Source organism: Dromiciops gliroides, chromosome 4 (genome assembly GCF_019393635.1).
Source record: "Dromiciops gliroides isolate mDroGli1 chromosome 4, mDroGli1.pri, whole genome shotgun sequence".
NCBI classification, from domain to species: Eukaryota; Metazoa; Chordata; class Mammalia; order Microbiotheria; family Microbiotheriidae; genus Dromiciops; species Dromiciops gliroides.
In genome coordinates, this window is record NC_057864.1 from 133,886,833 (window position 1) to 133,901,035 (window position 14,203).

At 42.2% G+C, this 14,203-nt stretch overlaps 1 pseudogene; it reads right to left on the reverse strand.

Moving 5' to 3' along the window:
- Nucleotides 1–1,584: 1,584 nt before the first annotated feature.
- LOC122754700 lies at nt 1,585–13,976 on the reverse strand (annotated as a pseudogene).
- Between the last annotated feature and the right edge of the window lie 227 nt (nt 13,977–14,203).

Below are 14,203 nucleotides of genomic sequence, written 5' to 3' on the forward strand. Positions count from 1 at the left end.
TTTCCTTCATCTTCACCCTCTTCCTCTTAGACTATCCCTTGACATCCTTTCCAATTGTGGCTTCTCTTTCTCTTATGTCTCCTAACTCATATGACCAAGATGAGGAGTTAGCATACATTTTGTTCCCCAATTTTGCTTTCCAATGCAAGTTTTAGGGCAGCAATGTGGCGCAGGGGATAGAGTGCCAGACCTGGAGTCAGAAAGACTCATCTTCCTGAATTAAAATCTTGTTTCAGACACTTACTAGCTGTGTGATCCTGGGCAAGTCACTTAACCCTGTTTGTCTCAGTTTCTCATCTGTAAAATGAACTGGAGAAGGAAATGGCAAACTACTCCAGTGTCTTTGCCAAGAAAACTCCAAGAGCTGGACACCACTGAAACTGAACAACAACAAAAGCATGCTTTTTCACAATCATTGAATAACCACTCCTTTGTAATTCAAACCATCTGAATATATCACCTTAAGAACTATAACTAGCTTGAGATAACAAGGACTTAACCCCAGGGCAACAACATTGTGGGGGGGGGGAGGTATATGTTTCCTTCTTTCCTCCCCAGGGCTGTTGCTCTTTGGGATGTGGAATTGAAGATTTGGGGGTAAGAGGACCCATGGAGAGGGAATGTGTCCCCCCCTAGGTTGGTGCTTTAGAAGACACTCCTTCATCCAGCTTGGGACCCCTCAATGATTTCATCACTGTCATATGCTCCTCTCCCAGGATGACATAATCATGCTGCAGTATTGGAACGACTCAACCCAACTGCGGCAAAGTACTTCATCATGGCCTATCCTGGGGACCCATGCCATAGGGGATATCCAGACTCAGAAGTGGTGGCACTAACCTCTCAGGATCTACATCTTTTCTCATGGCCCTACTTAATTGAATTTGCTCCAGAAGTCAGAATTTTCAGTGATGGTTCTGAGCATCCTGTCCTAATGCTCTCCCTCTCTCACTAAAGGGCTCTTCTTTTAACCTACCTTGGCTCAGGCAGGTATCAAATGCTTAAAACAAACTGGTGCTGGGGGCAGCTAGGTGGCGCAGTGGATAAAGCACTGGCCCTGGATTCAGGAGGACCTGAATTCAAATCCAGCCTCAGATACTTGACACTTATTAGCTGTGTGACCTTGGGCAAGTCACTTAACCCTTATTGTCCTGCAAAAAATAAAATAAAATAAAATAAAACAAACTGGTGTTGAGCCTGGGGAGGGAAAAAGGGGGGATGGGATACTCTCTCTTTTCTTCTAAGGGACCTCTCTGCTCTAGAGCCACACATACAAACCAGGTCTAATCTTGGGGGTTGGGGTGAGATGATTATTTTTCTAGGTTCCTGCAATACGTAACTGCTGCCCAAATATCTGCAGCTACCTCTTTTGGTGGGGGGGGGCTTCTGGTCTGGCTTTATTAGAAGTAAGGAGCTTAAGAACTGGGCAAGGCTGCATTGGGAAAGAATAAAATGGGGCTAACTCTAGGTCAGGAGGGTTCTTCAGGGGAGGAGAGGAAGAGGGAAGAAAAATGGGATGGGAGGCAGGGTGGGGTCTGAACTCCAAGGGGAGGGGTGTACGGCAGAAAGCTAGCAGGAGAGGGCTCAGAAATGGGCTTCCCTGGAAGTGCAAGCTGCCATCAGGGCCTGTTTCAGTTGCTCATAGTTGACAAACATCACTACATTCTAGGAGCCCAAGCAGAGGAAGGAAGGCACGCACCCTTTGTAGAAGGCTTGGGGCCCCTCCTTCAGGAGCATGGTGAGGGCACAGTGGCCAGCACTAGCATACTGGCCCACAGCAGGGTTCATGTATCTTTTCTTGGCCATGTCCACAGGGGAGGCAATGATGGTGGTGCAGAAGCCAGCCCCAAAGGCTGATGTGAAGTGGCATGGAAGGTTATCAGTCATGAGGTGGGCCTTCAGGATGGCATCTTTGATGAGATCATATGTCACCAGCTCAGCACAGCTGATGACAGCATTGCGGGCAACATTGGGTAAAGTTCCTTTCCATAGGCCCCGAAGCCCCTCCTCTCTGGTGATAGTCTTTTTTTTTTTTTTTTTTTTGGTGGGGCAATGGGGGTTAAGTGACTTGCCCAGGGTCACACAGCCAGTAAGTGTCAAGTGTCTGAGGCCGGATTTGAACTCAGGGCCGGTGCTTTATCCACTGCGCCACCTAGCCGCCCCCTCTGGCGATAGTCTTATAGGCATCCAGTGTGCCCTAATATCTCTGGTGTAGCTACCTTTTTTTTTTTTTTTTTTAACATATAACATACAGGCAGCTGTTGGAATAGTGGATAGAGCACTGGGCCTGGAGTCGGGAAGACCTGAGTTCAAATATGGTCTCAGACACTGACTAGCTGTGTGAGCCTGGGTGAGTCACTTAAGCTCTGTCGCCCTCAGTTTCTTCATCTGTAAAATGGGAATAATAATTGTATCTACCTTGCAGGGTTGTTGTGAGGATCAAATGATATAATATTTGTAAAAAGTGCTTAGCATAGTGCCTGACCCATGATAGTTTCTTTATAAATGTTCATTCCCTCTCTTCCCATATGGCAATCCAAAAATTTCCTCTGGGTCCTTGCAACACACAAACAACTAAAAATTTCCTAGTTGACACTCGCAACAAGCAGGAAGAACCAAATAGAGATCTGAACTTATCTCTAACTGTGATAAGCAAGTTACCTCAAAAGGGAAATGAATTAGCTAAAAAAATTCCCAAAGAGGTATGGGATTCCCCCAAAGGGATTAGTACTTAGAGTTGGTTACAGACATTAGGTAAAAAAATTTATCCACAGTCCATAAAAATCTCAGACAAGCCTCACAGTAAGGCATGTAATTAAGGTCTGTTCAAAAGGAAAATAAGGGAAAAAATGAACACAGATGAACTCTGTAAGCACAGTATGTATGCTCCAGGTGAATCTCTAGGCACTGGTATTGTGGAGAAGCTGCATGCATCCTTGCTGTGGATGCAATAATACTACAGACATGAGTACTTAAGCATTCAATCATGCAAAAATCATCCCAGAGAAACCTTTCTGACTTGCAAAGGAAACATACTGGAAAACTGTCCAATTATAAGCTGAAACAGAATAAAAAGTGCTAATTTTCTCCAATGGATCCCTGCAAACCTAGGCCATATAAGAAGGGGGTTGCCCGGATGGCACATTTCTCCAGTGGGTCCCTGCAAATGCAATAGGGAATCCAGCTATGTCTCAGATGAGCTTCTCCCATCCCCTCCAATTGAACTCCCAATTTGTACTTGAACTTTCTGTTTGGGTCTTCCAAGGGCAGTTGCTACTTTCTCAGGTTCAAGGGTGGGGCAATCCTTCAAAAAAAACAAAACAAGGGGCAGCTAGGTGGCTCAGTGGATAAACCATGGACCCTGGATTCAGGAGGATCTGAGTTCAAGTCCGGCTTCAAACACTTCACACTTACTAGCTGTGTGATCCTGGGCAAGTCACTTAACCCTCATTGCCCTGCAAAAAAACTCCAAAACCAAACCAAACCAAAACAAAACCAAACCCCGATAACTCACTGACCCCTATTGCTGTCAATGGCAGGCTTGGTTATTTCCATTCATTTATTCAACACACATTTATTAAAAGTGTCCATGGGAGGGGCAGCTAGATGGCACAGTAGATGGAGCACCGACCCTGGAGTCAGGAGTACCTGAGTTCAAATCCAGCCTCAGACACTTAACACTTACTAGCTGTGTGACCCTGGGCAAGTCACTTAACCCCAGTTGCCCACTTAAAAAAAGTGTCCATGGCACTGAGCTAGGTGCTGTGGATGAAAAAGACAAAATGACATTGTCCCTATCCTCAAGGAACTTACATTCTTCTGGGAAGAAAAAACAAATGCACATTTAAGTGAGTACAAAATCTATACAAAACAAGTGAAAAGTAGCTTCAGGATGGAGGAGGTCATTAGTAATTGGGTCCTTGTGCTGAGCCTTGAAAGGAACTAGGTGGCCCAGTGAATAGAGCACTGGCCTTGAAGTTGGGAGGACCTGAGTTCAGATCCCACCTCAGACACTTACTAGCTGCGTGACACCGGGCAAGCCATTAAACCCCAATTGCCTTAAACATCCAGGGTCATCTCCAGTGGTCCTGATGTCTAGCTTGCCACTGGACCCAGATGGCTGTGAAGGAGAGAGTAAGATTGGTGACCTTGCACAGCCCTCCCTCACTTAAAAATCCAGTTCTCTGTAAGTCATGATATCACACCAATGTCATGGTCCTCTTTGAGAATGAAGGACAATTTATGTATGAAAGGAACTAGGGATTACAAGAATCGAATTTGAGGAGGACGTACACTCCAAGCTTGGGGGAGATAACCTGTGCAAAGTGTGAGATGGAATATGGGGTCTGGGAAACCTCAAGTGGGCCAGTTTGCTGGCAACCAGCATTTACAAGAGAGGTTGGAGCTGAAACGTGAAGGGCTCTAAATATGAGTGGATAGAATCAGCAACTTTGCAACAGAACAAGAGGGAGAGTAATAATTCCATTTGGGTAAAATTCTAGAACATGTGGCCAATGGACTCCACTATAGCCTGCAACACTCCTGGGTGTAGTCTAAACCAGATTAAAATGTGAATGCTAAGTATTTAACAAAATAAATAAAAATATAATAGAACATAGATGATGTTAATATATGTTTTTCTAAGTCACTATGCAGCCTAAAAGGATTCTTATTTACAGTTTAGAGACCCAGTTTCTATTTGAGTTTGATACCACTATCCTAGAACATGTAATTAAAAGCATCATTATAGTACTTGTAATCCCCAGCATCTAGTATAGTGCCTGGTACTTAGTAAGCATTTAATAAATACTTGTGGGGGCAGCTAGGTGGCACAGTGGATAGAGCACTGACCCTGGAGTCAGGAGTACCTGAGTTCAAATCCAGCCTCAGACACTTAACACTTACTAGCTGTGTGACCCTGGGCAAGTCACTTAACCCCAATTGCCTCACTAAAAAAAAAAAAACAAACAAAAAACTTGTGAATTGATTGACTAGTGAACATCTAGTAAAGAAAATGGTGGTCAGCATTGCTTCATCAACAACAGATCACATTATACTTATTTCATTTCCTCTTTTTGACAAAGTTACTACATAGGTAGATCAAGGAAATGGTAGAGGTATAGTTGTTGTTTAGTTGTTTTTCAGTCATGTCCAACTCTTTGTGACCTCATTAGGGATTTTCTTGGCAAAGATACTAGAGTGGTTGGCCATTTCCTTCTCCAGCTCATTTTATAGATGAAGAAACTGAGGCAAACAGGGTTAAGTGACTTTCTCAGGATCACATAGTTAGCCAGTGTTTGAAGCAGGATTTGAACTCAGGAAAAGGAGTCTTATTTACTCCACGCCCAGCAGTCTATCCACTGGACCACCTAGCCACCCAGAGATATAGTTCACTTAGGTTTAATAAAGCACCTGATAGTCTCTTGTGCTATTCTTGTGGACAAAGTGGAGAGACATCGGCTAGATAATAGCACAGTTATCTGGATTTGGCATTGGTTGAGTGGCCAGACTCCAAGAGTAGTCATTAATGGTTTCATGTTAACTTGGAAAGAATCCAGTGGAATTACCCAGGAATCTGTGCTTGGCTCCTAGGTCCTTAAATTTTTTACCATTGACTTTAATAAAGTTATATAGTTTGTCTGCTTGTTATATTTATGGATGACACAAGGCTATAAAGGCTAGCATATTAGAGTACAGTTACTCCTTCTGCATCAAGACTTTCCATATCACAGTTTCATTATATCATGGGTCGGCATAAGAAATTAGATGGGAATTTTTGGAGAGTTTTGTGGAAGCCACAGATGCCACATGAAGGACAGCAAATATAGAAAAAGTTTAGAAACACAGAAATTCATAAAATATATATATATAATATCAACATAGCTTATTTTTTAATACCACAATAATTCAAACTTTTACTCTGCTACAAAAGGGAGGGCCAAAATATTTTACACAAATTTTCCACACCTTAAGAGTACCACATTGCTAACCCCCCAGTATGGAAGGGACAATTTTTTAGAGTCAAAATCTGAAAGACTTTGGCCAGGCTAGACAATTGGGCCAAATATAATAAGATAATACTTACTATGGATAGATGTAAAGTCTGACCGATTTAAAAAATCAATTGTGCAAATATGATATGGGGGAATTATGGCTGAATAACAGTTTATCCGAAAAAGAACCAGGGACTTGAGTAGACTGAAAGCTCAATATGGATGAACAATGTGATATAGTAACCAAAAAGCTAATGTCAAATTAAGTCAACAAATCAAAAAACATTTAAGTGCCTAATGTGTGCCAAGTTCTGTGTGTGTGTGTGTGTGTATGTGTTTGTATACTGGGGATATAAAGAAAAAGTAAAAACATTCCCTGCTCTAAGGAGTTCACAATTTAATAGGGGAGGTGACATGCAAACAACTATGTACAAACAAGACATATACATATATACACATGCACACTCATGTAAAAACCTGTATATAGGCATATAAACACACATGTTTTCTCTGTGTGGACATATATGAATACATGTGTTGACAGGGGAATAATAGGTATGCATTAACACACATTCTTTAGGTACAGGGTGGTCCAAAAGTCATGATGTTTTAATAACTTTTTGAAAATTATTTTTCTTTATTTTTGCCATTTATGAGATTTGATTTTTCATAATAATATAAATTAATTTCCTATATATACTGTATATGATGCTATGGTATTGTAAGTTTAAAACAAAAAATAAAGGAATTATTAAATATTGAAAGCCCTTTGTGATTTTTGGCCCACCTTGTATGTATGTATATATTATATACATATATGTACATATATGCATACATAAACACACACATGAAGTATTAAAGTTTAAAATTGTACTAAGACTTTTGGGATACTCTGTATAAAGTGACCTTAGGATGTTAACTGTATTTAGGGAGGTGATAATTCTGCTGTGCTTTTCCTTGCTCAGGCCATATGTAGAGAATTTTATTTAGTTCTAGGCACCACATTTGAGGAAGGACATGGATAAGCCTGAGAAAATTCATAGAAGAGTCACCAGGACAGTGAAAGGCTTAGTGGTCATGGTATATGAGTAAACAACTTGGGGAGGTTCGCCTGGGAGAAGAAAAGGCTTGGGGGAGGGGATGGTGGTGGAATAGCTTTCCTCAAATATCTGACAGGTTGTCAGGTAAAAGAAGGACTAAACTCTTGCTTGGCCCCAGAGAGCAGTAATAGGAGCAAAGAGGGGAAGACACAAAGAAAGAGATTTAAGACTGAGTTGAGGAAAACCTTCCTAACAATCAGAGCCACCCCAGAGTAGAACAGGATGCCCAATGACATAATGGCTGGGTCTCTGCTCTTTGGAAGTCTTCAAGTAAAGGCTAGAAGACATTGCCGGATATTTTGTGGAGGGAATTCTTGTTCAGGTGTAGGTCAGGCTAGAAGATCTCTGAGGTCTTTTCCAATTTTGAGATTCTGGAATTCTGTGAAGCCCTTGGGTCAAGGCTTGTCAATGCCCTGACTTGTGATCTGGCATATATGAAACTAATTGCCCCTCCAGGAACAACAGGGAAGCTCCCTAGGAATTCCAACTAGGCAACAAACCATCTCCCAAATGATCATCCTGTCCATGAGAACTTTGAGGTGTTAGCAGTATCCTCCTTATATTAGTAATATCTTTATTTATTTATTTATTTATTTTGGTGAGGCAATTGGGGTTAAGTGACTTGCCTAGGGTTACACAGCTAGTAAGTGTCAAGTGTCTGAGGTCGGATTTGAACTCAGGTCGTTCTGACTCCAGGGCTGGGGCTCTATCCACTGCGCCACCTAGCTGCCCCAGTAATATCTTTTAAAAGACTAATAAATGATTTGGGGATTCAAATTTTAGTCTGACTTTTTAAAAAAAGATATTAAAAACCTAAGTAAAAGTAGTAGATAGAAGGCAGGCCACAGAGTGAGGAAGACCTGGGTTCAAATACTGATTCTGACACTTGACTTCTCAGGGATATGGGTAACTCTAAGACTATTAAGTTGTGCAGATGCTTATCTGTGTTGGTAGAAGAATTCCTCACCAGGAGCTCCCTAGACAGGACTGAAAGGAAGGAAGGAAGGAAGGAAGGAAGGAAGGAAGGAAGGAAGGAAGGAAGGAAGGAAGGAAGGAAGGAAGGAAGGAAAGAAGGAAGGAAGGAAGAAACTTGAATGAACAAACCAAGGCACTGGTTTACTTTACTGTGGAGTTCCCATACCTCCCCATCTTCACACTTCAAAAACTCACTATATCTCCCCTGCTCCTACTTCCTTGACAATGCTCACCCCCTCTATCATCCCTTGATCTCATCCTATCCCATCTCCTTATTCTATTATAACCCCCTTTCAGCCATACAAATCATGCTCAACTTCTCCCTCACTGCTGTTTCCTTTTATGCCTATAAATATATCAGGTCTCTTTTTCTTAAAAAAAAATCTCCTTAACTCTGTTACTCCCTCAACTTTGATTCTCTTGCTCACTCGCTCTCTCCTCCCCTTCACTGCCAGATTTCCAACAAGAGTAGTGTATACTCACTGCCTCCACTTCCTCACCACCCTCTGCAATCTGGCTTCGGTCCCTACCACTCTCTTGAAATGCAGTTGCCGTTGGGGTTTACAGTAACACACAAGGGTTGCAATTTTCATACCTCACTAAGGGTACCGTCACTTGACCTTTCGTTCTCCTCCAAGTTTCCTCATTTGTAAAATGAAGGTACTACAATTTGCTTTACTTAGTGCTTAGGTTTGTTGGGAGAATTAAATGATATCATAGTCACACCATTCTTTGTGATTACTATATAAATCACAGCCCTTATTATTCTAGAATAGACATCAAGGCTGATTTCTGGAAAAGAACTCGCTCAGATTGCCTTGTTTCTTACAAGATTGGAAGTCACAAGATTCCTTTACAAGCCAGCCAAACAAATGTTATTCTTGCCCAAAATGGTATCAATAGAATATGGCCAAAGGCCATGAAGAGCAGTATCTATCTTGTCCTATTTTTACTATATCTCTGCCAAGTCCAACAAGCCATACAAAGGGACTTAGCTTTTCCCACTGCCTCCAATCCCCCCCCTCCCCATTTTGGCAGGGAACAACACAATTGTATAAAAGAGGGTAACTATTTGAATGTGTGTGTGTGTGTGTGTGTGTGATTGAAGTGGAAGAGAAATATATATCTTACACATGCTACATCTAAAGTCTGACAAAAGTGGCTAGTCTCCCAAAGCAAGGTAGATAAACAAGTTGGTAGATTTTGCCTTTGACAATCTGAGATCTCTGTGGCTCCTTCCAGCTTTAAAATGGCAAAGTGGAAAGAGCACAGATTTGCAGTCAGGGCACCTGGGTTTGAATGTCAACTCTGGGTTTCACTTTCTTCATCTGAAAAATGAAGGTCTATGACTAGATGATCTGCAAGATCCCTCACTGAACCTCAGTTTTCTCATTTGTAAAAAATCACCAGCCTCAGTGTTGTTGTGAGGGCTAAATGAGATAATGTATGTAAAATATTTTGTAATTCTTAAAGCACTATATGAAGATGAACTATTCTTAGGATGATAAGGTAGCTCAGTGGACAGAGTGCCAGGCATGGAGTCAGGAAGACTCATCTTCCTGAATTCAAATGCAGCCTCAGACACTTAGTAGCTGTGTGACCCTGGGCAAGTCATTTAACCCTGTTTGTCTCAGTTTCCTCTTCTGAAAAATGAGCTAGAGAAGGAAAAGGAAAACCACTCCAGTATCTTTGTCAAGAAAACCCCAAGTAGGGTCACGGAGAATCAGACATGACTGAAAAAATGACAGGATGACAACATCTTCAAATTATGAAGATGGAACATGTAAAATAGATGAGACTTGGAGAAGAGTCAGCTTTCCTGACAACCTAGTTCCTTTGATTCTATGTTAGCTCCTAAAAGACAAAGAGCCCATGGTCAGAGAAAGCTTATGTGGCATGATGCGGATGGAGGCGGTTTCCCCAGGTTGAAAAAGTCCATGCCACACTCTGGGCAGCCACATGAGGAAATAGAGAAACGAGGGAAAGCACACCCAATGAGTCATGGGCTCAACTGCCACAACAAAGAAACAGGATGGAGATTGGGCTTAGGGAAGAAGCAAGACTGCTGAAGAAGTGAAAATTAGGAGAGGGTACTTGGGGTCACCTAAAGGAGTCAGAGCAATTATTGATCTGTGTGGAGGAGGGATGTTAATGCCCATCTGACTGTTTCTTAGATCCATAACCTGGAACTCAGGTCTCTGATTTTTTTCCAGTTCTTTGTTATAAGAAAAAGTTCTAGGTTAAAAAATTCCAAAAACTTTATTAGTTTTTCTTCTAGAATTTCAACATTAGAGATTCATTTTGGATTAATGAGCATTTGTTTTATAAAGCAAATAATCTTGGGAAGGAATGGTGCTGGATCTCAGTTATAAAAGATAGAGGGGAGGCAGAAGAGTGAGTCAGTTTCTCTAGTCCTGGGACATGAGCCTTTTATTGGCTATGAAGTATAAAGTAGCCTTCTCCTCTGTTGGTCACTCGTTCACTGTATATTTATTAGGGGAAAGGAATAAGCATTTATATAGTGACTACTTTGTGCCAGGTACTGTGCTAAGTGCTTGTGTTACAATATTGTCTCATTTGATTCTCACAACAACCCTGAGAGGTAAGTGTTATTATTATCTTCATTTCACAGTTGAAGAAACTGAGTCAAACAGAGGTGAAGTGACTTGCCTGGGATCACACAACTAGTGAGTGCCTGAGACTGAACTTGAACTCAGTACTTTCTGACTCTGGGCTCATTGCTCTATTACCACACCACCATGCTGCCTCACTGATTTACTAAACATTTACTATGTGCTGGGCACTGTTAACCACCGGGGATATAAAGAAAGACAAAAGTGGTCTTCCCTTAGAGGTTTACCTTCTAAAGGGAGAGAGGAAATTTTTTTTTTAATGGGGGGAAGGGCAGCTAGGTGGTGCAGTGGATAAAGCACCGGCGCTGGATTCAGGAGGACCTGAGTTCAATTGTGACTTCAAACACTTGACACTAGCTGTGTGACCCTGGGCAAGTCACTTAAGCCTCATTGCCCTGAAAAAAAAAGATAGGTCCATACCAGATATATACCGAATAGATGGAAAATAATTTTAGAGAGGAAGCTATCTGCTGGGTGGACTGAGGGAGGTGTTCTATAGAAGGTGAGATCTGAACCAGGTCTTTAAGGAAGTCAGAGAAACCCAGAGGCAGAGGTGAGGGGTGAGTTCTCAGTTCTTCCTCTATTCCTTCCCTGACAAAATGAACTGTATCATAGTGAGAGAGGTAGGAGACTTAGGCGGGGGTGGGGAGGGGGAAGGGAGTGGTGTTTCTCAAGGATTTAGGTGTAAGGTTAGTTGTAGTGCAAACAGAGCATCCAACTGGAAAGAAAAATTGAAATGTAAGAGGAACATTACTTAGAAGGCCAAGTCGAACCATGCCATCATTCACCCAAAGCAATGATTTCCCTTCTGTTAAAGTGCTATTTATTAAAGAAATGAGCTTCTTCCTCTTTGTGTTACTATTGATCGTGCTTACCAAATGTCCTTGCTACCCACTAAAGTAATAGATCTTGAACTGAATAGCAACAGAGCTAGGAGACAACCATCCCTAGAGCACTGAGTCTTCCATGAATCGGTGGACTCCAACTTCTTTGATTTCATCCTAATGCCTCCCGGCTATCTTGTTCTGGCTTCAGGAGCAACACCTTAAAAGTACATTGCCCATGAAACCAGGACAGAGACAAAGGTGAATGTGAACAAAGAATGTTGGGAAATTCCTGTTTGATCCCTTCATGCCCAGCCTGGCAGCAGAAGTTCTTGGCTTCCTCCAAACAGCTGCATGGAGCCAGTGACCAAACTCTCCTTGGAGTCTCTGCTGAGTCACTGCACGTGGGCAGAGCTGGACTCTAAGTGTTTCTGTAGCTGCTGCCTTTGGGAGGGGCTGCTGGGGAGCAGAGGCTGCAGCCGAGTGTCTCATACCCAACACTGATGTGCCGTTTGCATTTCATTTTCAGCAGGATCATTTACCCTCCGAAGGGCTTGTCCACATTCCCTGTCAATCATTCCCAAGCCTACTTAGAAAAGGCTAAAGTAAAAATTGTTTTTACATGCAATTGGGAGAAAAGAAAATGTTAGTCTTAAAAAAGAAAAGAAAAGAGAAAAGTCTAAACAAATTGGCTATTCAATTAAGAGAAGGGAAGCCTGGGGGATTTTATACTCTATAGATTTATTAAGGGATACAACAATTAGCAACCCTTCTATTTCTCTTGAGGATAACCTAACAAGGAATTGGCTTAAGATACAATATGAGAGACTCACTAGGAATTAGAATGAACTTCCTTATTTTTGACTATCTTTTAATTGGCATAGGGAACTCAGGTGTATAAATTCCTTCCACTGACACTGATGGGCAACTCTTCTGCAATTATAGGCTTGTAGAATGGCCTGGGGGCACTGCTGTGCTGGGTGAGCTGTCCAAGATTACTTAGCTAGTGTAAATTCCAGTGGCTTCTTTTTGCCTTTAGGGATAGCATATAAACTCCTCTGTTGGGCTCACTTTGCCCCATCTATCTATCCACTGTCCTTCGTTCTTAATTCACAGTCTAGGCAAACTGTCCTCTTAGTTCCTCATGCCTGGTACTCCACTTCGAGGTGGTCATTCTCTATTTCTGGAGTGCATATCTTCCTTACTTTTGCCTCATAGGACCACTCATTCATGTAAGACACAACTCAAGGACTTCCTTCTACACAAAGCTCCCCAATTGAGTAGGGTCAGTGCCCTCCCTCCCTCATCATCGTGTATTTATTCATATGTATACATCACATATATACACGCTGTCTCTGGGATAAGAGTGCAGTAGACTCCTTTAGAGTAGAAACTTTTTCATTGTTTTTGGTCATCTTAGCACAGTGCCTGATGCATGACCAGTGCTTAATCAATTTTTTGTTGATCGATTTATTGATTGTCAGAGATAGAACTTAAACCTGGGTCTTCCTGATTCAGCAACTGGCCCACTATGTTCCATGTTAGGCTGAATATCTCCTTGTGATAAGGGGCTGTGTGTCTCTGGGTAAAATTCCTTCACTACCAGGAGCTTTAGCTTTTCTGGAAAATGGGCATAACACTTGTACAGCTGATGTCACACAGTTTGATTACCAGGCATTGCTATAGAACCTCTTTCTCCAAAGGAATTTTGGGAAGATGGTTATAGAGACCTGTCTGGAATGGCTGAAGTAGAAAGTTTAGACTAGGAGACCCCCTCTGATTCAGTGATTGTAAAATGCTTCTGAAATTTGAATTGTTGATGCAATGTGGTTTCCCCAATCTTGCCACCAGATGGCAGAGCAACCCCAGTCATTGGAAGTTTGGCTTTGGGCCTTAGACCGCTAGAGGGCTGTGGTCCCTTATTTTGGAAACTGAAGAAAGGGAAAGAAAAAAGAAAGAAAAACCCCTCACTCTCTGTGATGATTAAGTAGGAAATGAGGACTTTAAAAAAAATGAAAACCATTAGGTAGTAGCCAGTGAGTGTTCATTTTCACTTCTGGGGTTGCTCTCGGAGGCCTGGGGTCATGGCTGAGGCCAGACACCCTGCCTGAACTATTCCAGCCCTGGAACAAACGGGAAGAAACAAAGTCTCTACGGTGGAGGGAAAACAGTGTGGTTATTGTTGCTGGTAAGCATTCTATTGGCCAACAAACATAAAAACATACTTTGGAACATGAAATGGGGCCCTCAGAGAGCACTTTTGTTCTGTGATTGGGCTGGGAAGCTTCCAGATCCAAATCAAGCTGGCACTTGAACTTGGGAAGGCAGGGAGGAAGAAGGCCGTGCAGAGAAACCACTGACCCGAAAGTCTGTTCCATCATCGCTGGTTTTCAGCTGGGTGCTGCTTGACTGAAATCCACTGGTAGCTTCCCACCAGCTGACTGGGGTCATTGCCCTATTTGAGGATAATAGGAGGAAAGTGGAGGACAAACTGGGCTCCCAGGAAGAGAGGACAGATATGCTTTGGTGGAGTTTGGGAATTATCAACACTGCGGGGCATTTAAAGTCACTAGATTTGGCATTAGAGTACCTGGGAGCAAGTTTAGTTTCTCCCAGTATTATGAGAAACCAGCTGTGTGACCAATGGGACACACCTAACCTTTTTAAGCCTCAATTTC